Below are 15,035 nucleotides of genomic sequence, written 5' to 3'. Positions count from 1 at the left end.
CCACAGGCACACACATACATATCCACACCCCAACATTATTGAATAAGTAACTCCAATAATTGTGTGACATTTACGTGTGTGTAATTTATGTAATTTCCACGGAGGGGCAATATTCCTCTGTTTAAGGAGTGTTATGTGATGGAGAGAGAAGTAAATAAGCTGTAGGGTACTAAGCATAAATATAATCAATGAAATATATATAATGTTTCATGTCATTTTCTACTGCTTAGAGATCATATCCCTGTATGGTCAATAGAATTGTGTTTAATGGTTATTCATGGACTAGCCCATGTTTGTATTTCTGACATGAGCGCTGTACCTAGTCTTATCGTATCATTTTATGTCATGGTCAGTTGATATCCCTGGGAGGCCTCCCCTCTTCTGAAGGAACTGGAGGAGGACTGACTGGGTCTGGGGGAAAGGGAAGGAGGGCTTGCAGGAGAGGAGGGAGGGGAAACTGCATCTGGGATGTAATACATGAGAGAAGAATAAATATTAAGAAAGAGGAAAGAAAGCTTTTATCTTCTCCAACCACATCAATCACACACAGTAGTTGTTCTGCCTGTGATGTCCTTGTTTTTGTCTACATTCCCAAGGGAAAGCTTAATGATGTTATGTGAATCTTTCAGGCAGGATCTCACTGTATAGCTCAAGCTAGACTTGAACTCAGGCTGGCTTTGAATTCATGATCCCTCTTGCCTCCAAGATAACAGCCATGAGCTTACACCTTTGTGGAAGCTGATCTTCTCATTCTACATATGGGGCTCCGGGATTACACTCAGCTCCAAAAGCTTGGGAGTTACACACTGAGGCTTCTCTCCAGCCCACATTTCACCCTCTTCAGCTCTCATTTTTTAAATCTAGGAGCTTTGGGGGTAGCAAATGACATAATAGTGTGAAAATACCTTTTTTGTTTGTTTCATTTTCCAGGTGCTAGGCATTAAATCCAGGTCCTCACAGGGATTAGCCAAGGATTGCGAGCTACATATCACCAACTCCTCTAAATGAATTCCTTTGTAGCTAGAGAGTATTGACACTTCAGTTAATAGAAAACATAGTTCATATTTAAAACCCCATTTCAATGGAAATCTACTTGGAAGGTGAATACATACATAGAAATAAAATTTAGCTCTTCTTGTTGAAACAAAATGAGTGTGTTCAGTTTTCAGGTTTTTACTCTCTTAGCATCTCTGCAATATCCTGCTCAAAATTCTGCTTCCCACAGAAACGTGGCTTGAAAATCATTTCTATTTTGTAGTCTACACCCTCATAGACAGATGGGCCTGAGTCCCAGAAAATGATAACAATTCACATTGTGCCATCCTCCTTACACAGGGAGGACTATAAAGTACACAATGTACACACAGTCTGGCAGTCTATCATTTCTATGTAACAGTAATTTTACTTGAGAAGTATTATGCTTAATATAAAGTGTCTGGATACTTTAGATTGGTGTGTTGTGATATGAGGGTACAGGTCTAGGCTGTGTGGCTTCTGAAATTGTGTTCTTCATGTTGTAAAAGCACATGCCATCGTGGCTTTTACGCAGTAGATGGTAAATACATGCCAATTCTTTTCTGATCTTACTGAAAATAAGAAATATTTTAAGTCAAGGAAGTAAAGGAACCCAAAAGAGGAATCTAAACACTTGGCCATAGAATCAGAACAGATGGAGAGGCAAACATGGAGTTACTATTCCTACTCATAATTACCACCCCGATTTTCCAGTCTTCTTAGCATCCCCCCCCCCAAATCATCCAGTTGGATCTTCAAGTCAATGTACTAGAGAGCTGGCTACGTCTCCACCCCAGGATTCCATCCAAAACTACACCCACACAAGCCATGTGTCTTCTCCCCGCTGTATGTCATTAAAGGCGCTGTTGATGATCCAAACAGAATGGGAAAACGATGTTGAGGAAGAAGACTGTATGCCTGGATCCACTTGGCGGGGGTATAATTTGCCTGTCTGCAGAAACTGACTCTGATGAAAGCGGGAATGCTATCTCCTGTCTTCTCAGGATGCAGGCTGTACCAAAGCTGTGTCTGAGCTGAACTTTAGCCTCTCCAAAGCACTTTTGCAGATGCTAGCACTTGTGGTCCTTAGAAGAAACATCTGAAGGTGGCAGAACAGGTTCGCTTTGTATACAGCACAGCCTACTATACACCTGGCTGTGTGCTCTCCTCTGGATTAAGCATCTGAACAAGGCAAATGCCTTATCCTTCCAGCTCAACCCAATGTCTCTCTTTCCTCCCAGAACATAGGCTTACCCCTTTCTGATTCTATGTCTGTGTATGTGTTGTGTTTCTATGTGTGAATGAGTGCATGTGTGGATGCCAGAATTTGCATCAGGAATCTCCGTCAATAATTTGCCACCTTATTATTTTGAGATGAAATCTCTCACTGAGTCTTGAGCTCACCAATTCAGCTTGACTAGTTGGTCAACAAGTGCCAGGGCCCCTTCTGTTCTTCCCCTCCCAGGCCTAGGATTACAGGTGCACCCAGTACCACAAAGTCCTGGCTTTCTGCATAGTCTCTAGGAGTTGAATACTGGCTAAACCATCTCTCCAGCTCCTCTGCAGCTATTTTTCACAGGACTCTAACACAATACAATCCGATTGCAACTTTATTTATTTATTTATTCATTTATTTATTTATTTGTTGTCTGGCTCTCTGCTTGCACTGTAAGCTTTGAGAGATTGAAGATTTCACAGTCTGGTAAAGGGAAAGAGAGAGGCACACCCAGAAACAAAATAAACTAGTGTGGATGCCTTGGCAGAAGTCTGTTTAGAGCAGGGGCCTTAACAAGGAAGGAAGAAATTCTCTTGCTTTGTGTCAGAAGGAGCCTCCCTGTGGGGGTTAATCTGAGCTGATTCATGAAGCTCTTAAGAGGGCAATAATCCTGAAAACAGAAAGCAAGAGACAGTAACATGGAGGAATGGAACAATAGGCTGACTTCTGGACAATAGGTATTTGGGACAAGTCTTGAATGTGTAAGATAAGAGTGTGTGAATTACTGAGAGAGTAATTTGAAGTAAACAACGAGTCCAGGTGTGATGTGTGGTTCATGCCTGTCAATCCAGCATTTGGGAAACTTAGGCGGAAGGATCTTTGAGAATTTGAGGCCAGCCAGCACAAAATAGTGAGTTCCATGCTAGCCTGGGTTCGAGTGTGACACGCTATCTTCAAAAGAACAAAAACAGCAATACAAAAGAGGGATGAGATGCCCAGGAGGACTTTGAATGTTGTGTTCTTCAATGGAAACCTCACTCTTTTCACAATGATAGGTTCCGATGCTGGATGATTTCCATTACAACGAAAACAGTCATCACCTACTACTAACACTTTTAGCTGAGTATTTTGCATGGGTTGTCTTTTTTCAAATCTTTTATTACAGAAGCATCCATATATGAAAAAGTAGGAAGAATGCTATCGAGCTTAGGTATAGTCACTATTCAGCTTAGACCATGATCTATGCGCACCAGTCATCCTCCTGTTTAGTCATTCTCTATTATTGGTCCCTAATGTTGTTGTTGTTGTTGGCCCTGGGCATCTGGGTTAGGGTCTAATACATGCTGCATTGCTGAGCGTCACCACCATCCCTATTTTCTGTTGATAGTTACATATAGAATGGGTAAGTTGAAAGACAAGAGGTTCAGTTTGGCTCCTGGTTCTGGTCTAAGGGTAAAACTTTATAACTGGTGACTGTCCTCCTTCTTTGCATCTGTTATTAATTATGCCATGCTGGAGATTATAGTTAGGGCCTTGCAAATGACAGGCAATTTTTCTGGCTTGAACTATATAGCCAGGTTGATTTGTTCATCTGTCCTTCCTTTCATTCTCTAAAGAAAAAACGGTTTAGCAGGGTGATGGTGGCGTGGCACATGCCTTTAGTCCCAGCACTCAGGAGGCAGGCAGATCTCTGAGACTAAGGCCAGCCTGGTCTATGGAGTGAATTCCAGCACAGTCAGGGCTACAGGGAGAAAGCCTGTCCGAAAAAACAAAAAGAAAAAAAGAAAAAGAAAAAGAAAGAAAAAGAACTGGTTTCATTTTGAGTTGGAATTGTTAAGTGGTCCAGGCGTTCTTTGAACTTATGACCCTCCTGCCCCAGCTTCCTGGGTAGTAGGTATTGTAGGTCTACATCATCATCCTGAGGGGTGATGGCCTTCTTGCTAGTATACTTCCAAGACAGTATGAGACCTAACAAAACTAGATTTTATAGTAAATTCATTAATCCAAAAATTAGTTAATCTTATTCAAGTGGTAGAGTCCTGAGCACCTCTTAAAGGGGCTGCCTTGTCCCAGCTCGCACCATCAACAACAGCCATCAAATCTCAACATGTTTCCAAGAGGACTACATTCCTAACCATCTGTGACTATATCACACTAAGGGAAGCTATCCTCCCAGACTTAGTGAAATAAAACAAAGCTTTAATCATATCCCATCATCTGGGGAGCTAAGAATTGGGTTGCTCTAGCTCCTACACTATAACTAGGGCCACTCTGTAGTACTCTTCTGGTAGGGGATTGGCCTGCAGGTCTAAAGAGCTTCATCCTCCACAAGATGGCTTCATGGACACAGAATATCTCTACACTGACTTCTGGTCTCTTTCCTGAACAAGGGTCCCAAGAGCATGCAACAGGAGTTTCATGACCTTCTCTGCTCTTGTTCAGAAGACAAACAATGTCCATTCTGATGCATTGGTTGGGAGTTATCTCCATTCTTAGCTGTCACATATGCCTCTTCTATACTCTCCCCATCTCCATGAATTGCTCGCAACTGAATAACGTACATTACCTTTGCATCTGTAAAACTTTCTGCACATACAGATTCACTTACGCATCACCCCACACTTACAAGACAGGCATTTTAATAAACATTTTACAAATGAGGGAATAGAAACCAAGGCCCATACCTAATAATCTTGGTTCTTGCGAGGCGGTAACATGAGAATCAGGATTTCAAATCCAACCTTAGCTAACGTCTGATTGCATGGCTAGCCTGGGCTACCTGAGATCCTGTTTTTATTTTTATTTTTTTTCAAGTCACAAAACTATTAAGTGTTTCAGTCAAGACCGGATGTTTAATTTATAAACTATACTCTTCCCATATTGCAGTTTTATAAAGGGGGCTCCTGAGGGCTTATAAATAGTGAAACATATAGTCTAGTGGGGAGAAGAATTTCCTAGTTGTAATGTAGAAGGCACATTGGAAGGAGTCAGAATGGAGACAGAACCCACTCACAGGCTGTAATTAGTCTAGGTAAGTCCCTCTCAAATTTTAATGTGCAGATGAATCACCTAGAGATCTTGTTAAAATGCAGATTCTGATTCAGTAGGTCTGGAATGGAGCCCAAGATTCTTCCTCTAACAAGCTGCTGCTTGGCGGAAAGCCACATTCTGCATAGCATGGGCGGAAATGGGGAATGATGGAAAAGCAGAGTGAAAAGACGGGATGTGTAGGAATGGTTTCTTAAGATGTACCACTCCCATTTCCAATGGCTTCATAGAGTTGCTGTTCAAATAAGTACATGTCTAGCTAGGAACTGTGAGCATCCCTCTTGATTGAATTGAGACATACCTAGTAGATAGTAAGGCATAATCAGGGGAGGATTAACTAAGAGGGGAAGACCCACCCTGAGTGGAAGCACCACCTTCCCATGGGCCTGGTACCCATAGGGACAAAAGGAGGTGGGAGGAGAATACTAAGGAGGGTACGCAGTCTTTCTGCTTCCTGGCTACCAGGGACTGAGGAAGCTCTTGCACGACACAATCCCACCTCCTTGTCTGATCCACATGGGGCCATGTGACTAGGGATGGAGCTCTCTAAAACTTTGATCTAAAACAAATCCTTCTCTCAAGTGTGTAACAGCACACACACACACACTCACACACACACACACACGTAAGCAAGGACAACTAAGCTATGTCTAGAACACAAACCTGCTGACTTCTCATCCAACTCATCTGTCACTGAAGGGAATCCTACCTACAGTGCAGTTACAAAGTATGAATTTCCTAGTAGAACCCACCCACAAGCATCTTGCATCACATGTTTTAATTTGCATTTCTTGCATTTCAAATGTATTGTCCTTATCTACCTTTAACGCCCCCTCCTCTCTGTCTCTCTCTGCACCTGCAACCATTTCTCTATCATGAAGTTGATGATATTGCAAAAAAAAAAAAAAAAAAAAAAAAAAAAAAAAGAAAAGAAAGAAAGAAAAAGAAAAAAAAAGGGTTTTATTATGTAAAGTAAAGCAGAATTTTCAGGTATTAACAGGAGAGCTGGCCCTGCACCTCACTTTATTGCTAAAAAAAAAAAAAGTGTTTTATTATATAAAGTTAAGTAAAGCAGAATTTTAGGGTGTTAACAGGAGAGCCAGCCCTGTGCCTCACCTGGGCAGCACACTAGAGCTGAGCCTGTTGTCTTGACAGCAAGTGAGCCAGCTCTCAGTGTGGTGATATCTTGTTTATGATTTATTAAAGCCTGCCTGAGGATTCAGAAAGCAAAGTCAGCCACTGGCCGTAGAAGCCAGGCACACACCTTTAATCCCAGCAGCCAGAAGCTAGGAGGTGGTGGTACATACCATTAATCCTAGGACTCAGGATTAGGAGATAGGCAGATCTCTGTGAGTCTACACAAGAGTGAACCAGTCTAAAAGAGAATTATAGCTCACACCTTTAATCCCAACATTAAGGAAGTATATTAGACAGAAGCAAGGTCTAAGAGCAGGTTTAATTCTCCAGCCACACTGAGGAGAGGCAGCAGCTGGGGCTTGGTGAAGATCTCATGCATGTGTCAGCCCTTTCAGTCTGAGGTAGAGGTGAGTGCTAATGGCCGGCTGCTTTGCTTCTCTGATTGGCTTGAACCCCAATATCATATCTGGGTCAGTATCTGAGAAGTCAGCAGGTATTACGTCTGAGGTATGAGAACAGGAGAGCTGAGCCCTCCCCCTCCCCCATTCCTCCTACAGCAATCAGAAGAGAGGGCCCTTCCCCTTGACTGGGAAAAACAGTAGAGCTATCCCCTGGTGATGAGTTTGGGGGATCCAGATCTGAATACCCAAGGACAGGAAAACTGGCCCTACTTCTTGCTGTAGGCTGCATTGGATGAGCTAGCTGAGACAGTGCTGGAGAGCTTGCCCAGGTAATGATAATGAGGGAACGTTAGTGAACTGACCAGTCCAGCTAGTACCCAGGCCCAGAAACAGGGCTATGTTAGCTCACCCCAGCATCCATCAAATCTATGAGCTGTTGAAGCATGCCAAAGGGACAAACCTACAGATTAAAAACAGCAACTTGGCATAGGACAACAACAGGATATATAGGAAGAGCCCCAGTGAGAGCAAATAATAGGTGGTATAGCAGAAACCAGAGAGAGGCTGGGAGCCAGACCAATCGCTTGTGGCAATTGGCACTTGCAAGAAAAGATGAGCAGACTAAAGGATAAACTGTGTGTCTCAATGGGACACACTGCGGCTTCCACAGAGATGCTTCTTCTTTTTTTCTTTTTGTTCTGTTTGGGTTTTGTTTTTCTTTTAAATTTGGTTTTGATTTGAGGGGGTTCAAAGGGCAGAGGCCAGCAGATTTGAGAGACAGGGAGATGGGTGGGATCGGAATCATGATGTGAAATCCAGAAAGAATTAATAAAAGTTAAAAAAAAAAGGAACAATAAAATGCTGGGTGGTGGTGGCAGCACATACCTTTAATCCCAGAACTCTGGAGGCAGAGGCAGGCAGATCTCTGCGAGTTCAAGGCCAGCCTGGTCTACAGTGTGAGTTACTTAAACATTACCTATAATTATGATTCGCTACATAGTGTTTTACTGAATAATACTTTATTGATTGCTGGAACACTTTAATGCAACTCACAATGTGCCATTGCTAGCTATATATTCTTAAGGAAGGACAGTTTACTGTGGCAAACAAAAAAATGAACATGAAGCTCACAGAGCTCTCCAGGCAGGAGAGGAGGCCTGACTGCTCTTAGTCCCACCACTAGCTAGCTGTATAGTCCTGGATACATTGGTAAACTCCTTAGCTTAAGACTTGTCCCCAAACAACAGAAAAACAGAGACTTTATTCCATTTCAACTTTAAAATTCTGTGACTATTCCTTTTCTTCTAGGGATATATGAATTTTTAAAGGGAACAAATGTTTAATATCCTCCAGTTACCTGGTCAAGGAAAGTAGCTTGGGGGAACATTAGTTAGAGCTGTGGAGACAGAAGTATTCTTTAGGGTGTTTCAGAGCACATCCCCCCCCTTTTTTAGTAGCTGCCAAAACATACTCATGGAAGGCTGTTCTTGAGGACAACTGTCAAGCGTGGCTCCAAGAAATGCCAGCATTCCCCTGGTTGGCTAACTTTCAAAAGAAAGTCGTTAAACAGCCCCCAAGATCATCGGCCTGAATTAAACTTTGAAACAACCCTGAGAAGAAACTACTTTCCAGCGTCTTTCCAATGTCCATTCCTGAAGTATGCAAATGTATTTAACCGAAAACCTCTGGTTTGTTTTTCTGTTAAAGCAGTTCCTTATTAAGTTAGGGTCAGACTCATTTGTTGGGAAGTTGAGTGCTGCCCTCTGCTGGCTCTCTTTGAGAAGGGCAGCCTTTCAGACAACAAAGCCAAAACCCCACAGAGCCAAGGTACATGCCAGAATCAATAAAATTTTACCCACCAAAAAAAAAAGTAAGTTTTGCCCTCCCCCCAACTCAAGTAACATACGATTGTTTAAAAATGTGTTAAAATATGGAAAAAGTGAATATGGGAAAGTACAAATCACTCCTCAATTCAAAATCTTGATGTATTTTTTCTTTCCTCCTTCCTGTTTCTGTTTTGTTGTTGTTGTTGTTGTTTTGCTTATTTGTTTATTTTGTGTTAGATCTTGCTATATATCTGAGACTGGCCTTGAACTCTTCTTTTCCCTGCCCAGCTTCAGAGCACTGGGGATAGCTGGGGGGACATTACCACTCCCAGCCCCCAATCTTTATGTGTTTAATAATTGAGACAGGTTTTCCTGTATCAAAGAACTTTCTCCTTAACCATCAACTTCTGACGCTTCTGTTTCAACCTCGAAAGTTTTCGGATGTGTGCCAACCATGTCTAGTTCACCCAGAGCTTCATGCACAGGGGTTACACATACAATCAAATTACTATATATCCAAGCCCCAAACTTTGACTGCTACTCTACTTTTGAGGTGTTAGGCATCAAACCCAGTGCCATAGCATGCTGAACAAGCACCCTACCACGGAGCTACAGACCCTACCTCTTGATTAGAGTCTGATATTTTTGTTACAAACTCATTTTTTACATGAGTCTTCAACAAACATCTGCTGAGAACTTTCCAGAAAGCCTTTCATTAGGCAATGGGGAGGCAGGGCTGGAGATGTGGCTCACTGCTCGAGCATGGTGCTTAGTGTGCCCTGGACCCCGTATTAGAGTTCCAACACTGCAAACCAAAACTCAGACAAACCAAGTGAAGCAGGCCAGGGCTTTCCATACTTCACTGTTAAGCTTCTCTGGTTTTCTAGGTTCTAATGCAAAAAGCGTAACTATGCTTGCTGATCATGGTATCTCATAGCTGTAAGCACTCAGGAGATAGAGGCAGGAGGCTTGCCACAAGTTCCTGGTCTGCATAGCAAATTTGAGGAACAGCTAGCCAGACATAGGGAAAATATGTATCAAAACCAAAACCCAAACCACTGTGAATGTAGATATGAGAGGAAGAGCACTCAAGACATTAGTTTACAACCTCCAGTAACAATAGCCCCAGGGAATCTGACACTCTTTCCTGGCCTCTGTGGGTACCACCACTCACATTCACGTATCTACATGCAGACACACAATTTAAAATCAAATTGTTTTTTCTTAAGAAAGTTTTTTCTTAAGAAGTAAAACGATTAAGACAGAGAGAGGAGACAGACCTCCACACAGATACTAGAACTTCACCCATCTCGGGGCAGAAATCTCATTTGCTACTCAGAATCATTACCGTGTATCACGGTTATCACCTGAGATATTGGGATATATCAGGTATTGCAGGAAGGTTTGCTAGAATGTGGATTTCTGGGAACTGTACTTCGAGTTTCTTATTCAAGTGATATGAAATGAAGCCTGAGAATTTGCTGGTTCTCAGATGATGCTGTCAATGCTGCCCTGAAGACCATGCTTGGAAAATTAGGGCCAAATGAAACATGGATGGAGTTGTTGATGTACTGAGTGCTTGACTCTTCAAAGTGTCCAAAATTATTATTTGTATTCCCTTGTTTCTATGTTATTTAAGGCAGAATAGGAGATGGGTGAGGTTTAATCACTCATTGGAAGCAAGACACAGAGCGATGCTCCATGTTTCCATCCTGTATTCTCAGTCTATAAAAATATACCCTTTTTGGAAGTAGAGCTGTCTGTTACATAGTTCAGTCTTTCTGTGAGGCAATTTGTTAAAATATGTAGCATTCTGCATATGTACTATTTGGTCTAGCCATCTTCTACAAAATTGCCATATGGAATGAATTAAACATACGTTGCAAATGTATAATACATGGAACTTCTCCATAAGCATAATTTAGCAAAATCACACTGGAAACAGCTTAACAGTCCAGCAATGGGAAATTAGATTCATGCAGTGGAGAGCTTTGTTGTGGAAGAAACCTCAGCGACAGAAAAAGAAGTATGAGAGTAAAGACAGCCAGTGGTATTTGTCCCTGTCCTTCCTTATTGCTTTCACATGCTCTGAGGCCACAGTGGTTCACAATTTGTGCACCATACACAGGAGTGGCATTGGTAAAAGACTGCAAATTGGTGGCACCTTATTGCTTACTCGGTGATGTCACTTGGGCTTTGATGCCTTCCTACTCCACGAATAGATTTGTGGGAATGAGACACTCTACATTGTGGATCCAGTGCACCAGATAACATAACGTAAGAAGATACTATGATGGATAACCAGAAGGGCTGTACAGTTTGTAGGTTACCAACTATAGGCACACTAAACACAATGGTTGCATCAGTACCAGCATAAAGGCACATGTGGCTCATGGCTGCCATATTGCTGGATCATTGAGATAACTATGGCACATTTAATGAAAAGACCCTGTTACCACTGGATTTGCAAATCTTACAACCTTTGAACTATGGTTTTAAAACCAAATACTGTAACTGTGTTTAAACAGATGAAATATTTTAGTTTTAGAAGTCAGAATGCTAAAGGGAAGACATGTTTTGCAGATGGCAGACTTCAATAAAGCTGCTGAATCTCCTGCTGCTGGCCACCAAGATCCAGCCACACTCTTCCATTTCTGAGACAGAAATTGACCTGGAAAATTATTTACCTGCATCTCAGAGATCTTGTCTCAATCCCAGTGCCGTGTATTGATGCTTTCTGGGTGTGATTTTCAAGGTGAGAGAGGCTGGTGTTTTCACTCAGACAGTAGAATGCTTTCCTCGAAGGCACAGAGCTAGGTTTGATCCCCAGACTTGCATACGCTGGATGTGGTCTTGCAGACCTGTAGTACCTGTAACCATAGCACTAAACTAGGAGGTAGAGGCAGGAGGATCAGAAGTTCAAAGTTATCTGAGGATTTATACCGAATTCGTAGCTAGATTAGGTTATAGGAGAACTGTCTCCAAACAAAACAACAACAACATGAGAAGGGGAAGGGAGGAGATGGGGGGATTCTCAGCAAGATGGCTCCTCAGTGGGTAAAACTAGTTGCCAGTCCAAACCTGATGTTCCGAGGACCCCTGTTTTATCCCCAGAACCTAGAGTGGAAGGAGAGAACTGGGTTAGTTATACCCATGCATCCACACTCATCAGACACAACACACAAAAAACATGGCCAAATGATATTTTTAAGGTGGGGGGGGGCTGGTGAGATGGCTCTGGGCTTAAAGAACTTGCCATGAAAGACTGATGACTTGATTCCATCTCCAAATGCCAGGGTGAATGAACTGAATCCGCCAATCTGTCTTTTGACTTTCATTTGAGAGCCATGGCATGCACACCCTTGAAAACATGCAAACACGCCAGGCAGTGGTAGCACACGCCTTTAATCCCAGCACTTGGGAGGCAGAGGCAGGTGGACCTCTGTGAGTTTGAGGCCAGCCTTGCCTACAGAGCGAGTGCCAGGATATGCTCCAAAGCTACATAGAGAAACCCTGCCTTGAAAAAAACCAAACCAAACCAAACCAACCAACCAACCAAACAAACAAACAAAAAACCCCATGAAAACATGCAAACACACACACACACACACACACACACAAATAATAAAATTTTAACATTTTAAAAGTGTAAACAACTTCATTTTGACCACTGCATCTTGAAGGATGTCAGACTTCATGCATTAGTCATTTGTCAGTAATAACACAGAGCACATGTAATTTCTGTTTTTCATAATTTAGTAGGCATATGAAGAACATTTCTATTATTTACAAAGGGGCTTCTCTAAATGTAAGATACATGCATAAATGTCATACTCTTTATTTTCTTTCTAGTTTTCTTCTCGAACAAGGAGTCAGTATCAACATTTGGGCCCAGATAATTCCTTGCCATGAGAGACTCCACTGCACATTCTAGCACATTTTTGTAGCATCTCTGGTCTATACTCATGAGATGCTCCATCAATCAGTTCTGACAATTAAAAAAAAACATTGCCAACAGAGTCACCTGCTCCCTGGGAGGCAAACAGAACTTGATTGACAGATAATCCATATCCTTGAATGTAAGTTCCATGGAGACAAATTTATAAAAACTGTTTTGTCTAGTTAGGCACATTTGGATACATCTGTAATGGCAGCACCTTTGAGGTGGAGACAGTGAGAACAAGAGGTCAAATCTGGTTACTTAACAGCCTTGAGGTCAGCTTCGAAACAATTTATTAAAACTCCTTTGTTTTACTCTTGTATTTCCAATCCCCAAGAGCAAATGACCTGGAGACGAGAACTCCTTTTAGACCTGAGGCTAATTAGAGTAGTGTGACTTCAAAATGCCCTTAGAATGAAAAAACCTGGTGTAGATTTATCATTCTGCCCCTAGCCCCTTGTAAACACACACACACACACACACACACACACACACACACACACACAACTAGCTTCTCTTAGATCCATTCCCTTCTCCCAACTTAACAGTTTTGTTTGTTTGCTTTTTAAATAGCCCACTTCTACATAGTGGTGCAGGGCTTTAGTTCTCATGAAGCAGACACAGGCAGATCTTTGAGAGTTCGAGGCCAGTGTTGTCTACTGAGTGAGTTCCAGGACAGCTAGTGCTACACAGAGAAACCACCTTCAGGAAAAAAAAGCCCATCAATGAACTCCTATTTTTACTTGTATTACACTCATGGGTGTGGGACCATCCACTGGAACATGTTCAACCGAACTCAGAAGACAACTAGCAATAGCTCCTCAGCTAAGGTTCAGAGCTCAGGAGCCACTCAAGCCCCCCTTGATGGAATGCTGACTGACTTTAGGTCACAGCTGCTGTGATTATCTGAGGGCAATAGTCCTATCATGTCCAAAAGACACAGATTGTGGCCTGTATCCTGGCTGCTCACTTTAACTGTCTTTCGGTCCCTTCTTCTGAGATGTCCCTTGAGTCCTGGAGGAGGATGTGTGTGTTAGCCTTTATTGTCAATTTAACACAACTTATAGTCACCTGGGAAGAATGAACCTCAACTAATTACCCACACCAGACTGGTTTGTGGCCACGTGTGTGAAATAGTCTTCACTGAGGGTTGATGTGGGAGGGCTCAGTCCCCAGTGAAGAGCCCCATCTCTAGGTAGATGGGTCAGAAAGCTAGGAAAGCATGAGTCAGATAGAGAGCCAGTGTATTGCTACAATGTTTTCTGACCTATTTCCTGTTGCAGTTCCAGCCCCAACTTCCTCCAATGAAGCAACTGTAAACTGGAAATATAAGCTAAATAATCCTTTCCCTCCCCAACTTGCTACTGGATATCACATCAGAATGCTCACTAGAGGTGAAATCCAGATGTTCTATTTATGGCTGGATTGCTATGGTCTTTATATATTTACTTTTGGTAGCTTTCCTTCAGTCCAGTGAGTTGTGTTTCATTTTATTCATTCATAAGTCTCTCATGAATATTCATATCAACAGTACCAACTTAGTAAAAGTAGCTTTTGTTTCTTTTGCCATTTTCAGTTAGTGTCAAAGTTTCAATTAGTCACACAGAGGGAATATTTCTCAAATCTTAGAAATACACTGGCAAGTGAAGTTTGCAAATCTGTAGCACTACAAGAATCATCTGAGTTTAGTGCTTTCACTACAGATTTTACAGCATTGTGCAGAAGTATTTTAAGATTCTAATAGGAATAAAACTGCCCTTTCTATTATGTGAGTCAACATTACAATTGTAATTGGTGGGTATGTGTAAATATTTTTGTGTTTTATGCCTTTTCACATTTCTGCAATGACCGTGTATTGATCTTACGCCAGAAGAAATGTTCTTATGCTGGTGATGCAGCTCATTTGGTAGAGTGCTAAGCTAGCATGCACAAAATCCTAGCACTTGGAAGATGGCAGAAGGAGTAAAAGTTCAAAGTTACCTTTGGCTACATAGCAAGCAGGAGACTAGCCTGGGATACTGGAGACCCTGGGAGAAAAAACAAAAAACAAAACAAAACAAAAACCAAAACCAAAAAAAACAAAAAATAAAAAAAACCCAAAACAACAAAAAACAAAACCTCCACAAATCAACCACTTAAAAAATCTTTCACAATAAAAAGCATTTAAAATAATTTTTGAAAAAAAGAGAACAAACATGCTCCCTCAAAAGTAATCTTTTGTAAGAATGGTATCAGAATGGGGCATGTCACAACACACCTAGAATCCTTGTATCTAAGAGACAGAGGCAGAAGAATTGGCACAAATTTAAGGCCAACCTGGCTTCTGCACATTATCCTTTTCTGTAATAAGGATTAGGTCATTGTAACAAACTTATAGCCAATGATTTAGACCTTAAATCAAACAGATGATCACTGTTTTCAGTACAGTATTATAATTACTAGTCATTATTGTT

Source organism: Phodopus roborovskii, unplaced genomic scaffold, assembly GCF_943737965.1.
Source record: "Phodopus roborovskii unplaced genomic scaffold, PHOROB, whole genome shotgun sequence".
In the NCBI taxonomy this organism is placed as follows: Eukaryota; Metazoa; Chordata; class Mammalia; order Rodentia; family Cricetidae; genus Phodopus; species Phodopus roborovskii.
Note: the sequence above shows the minus strand (reverse complement) of the source record.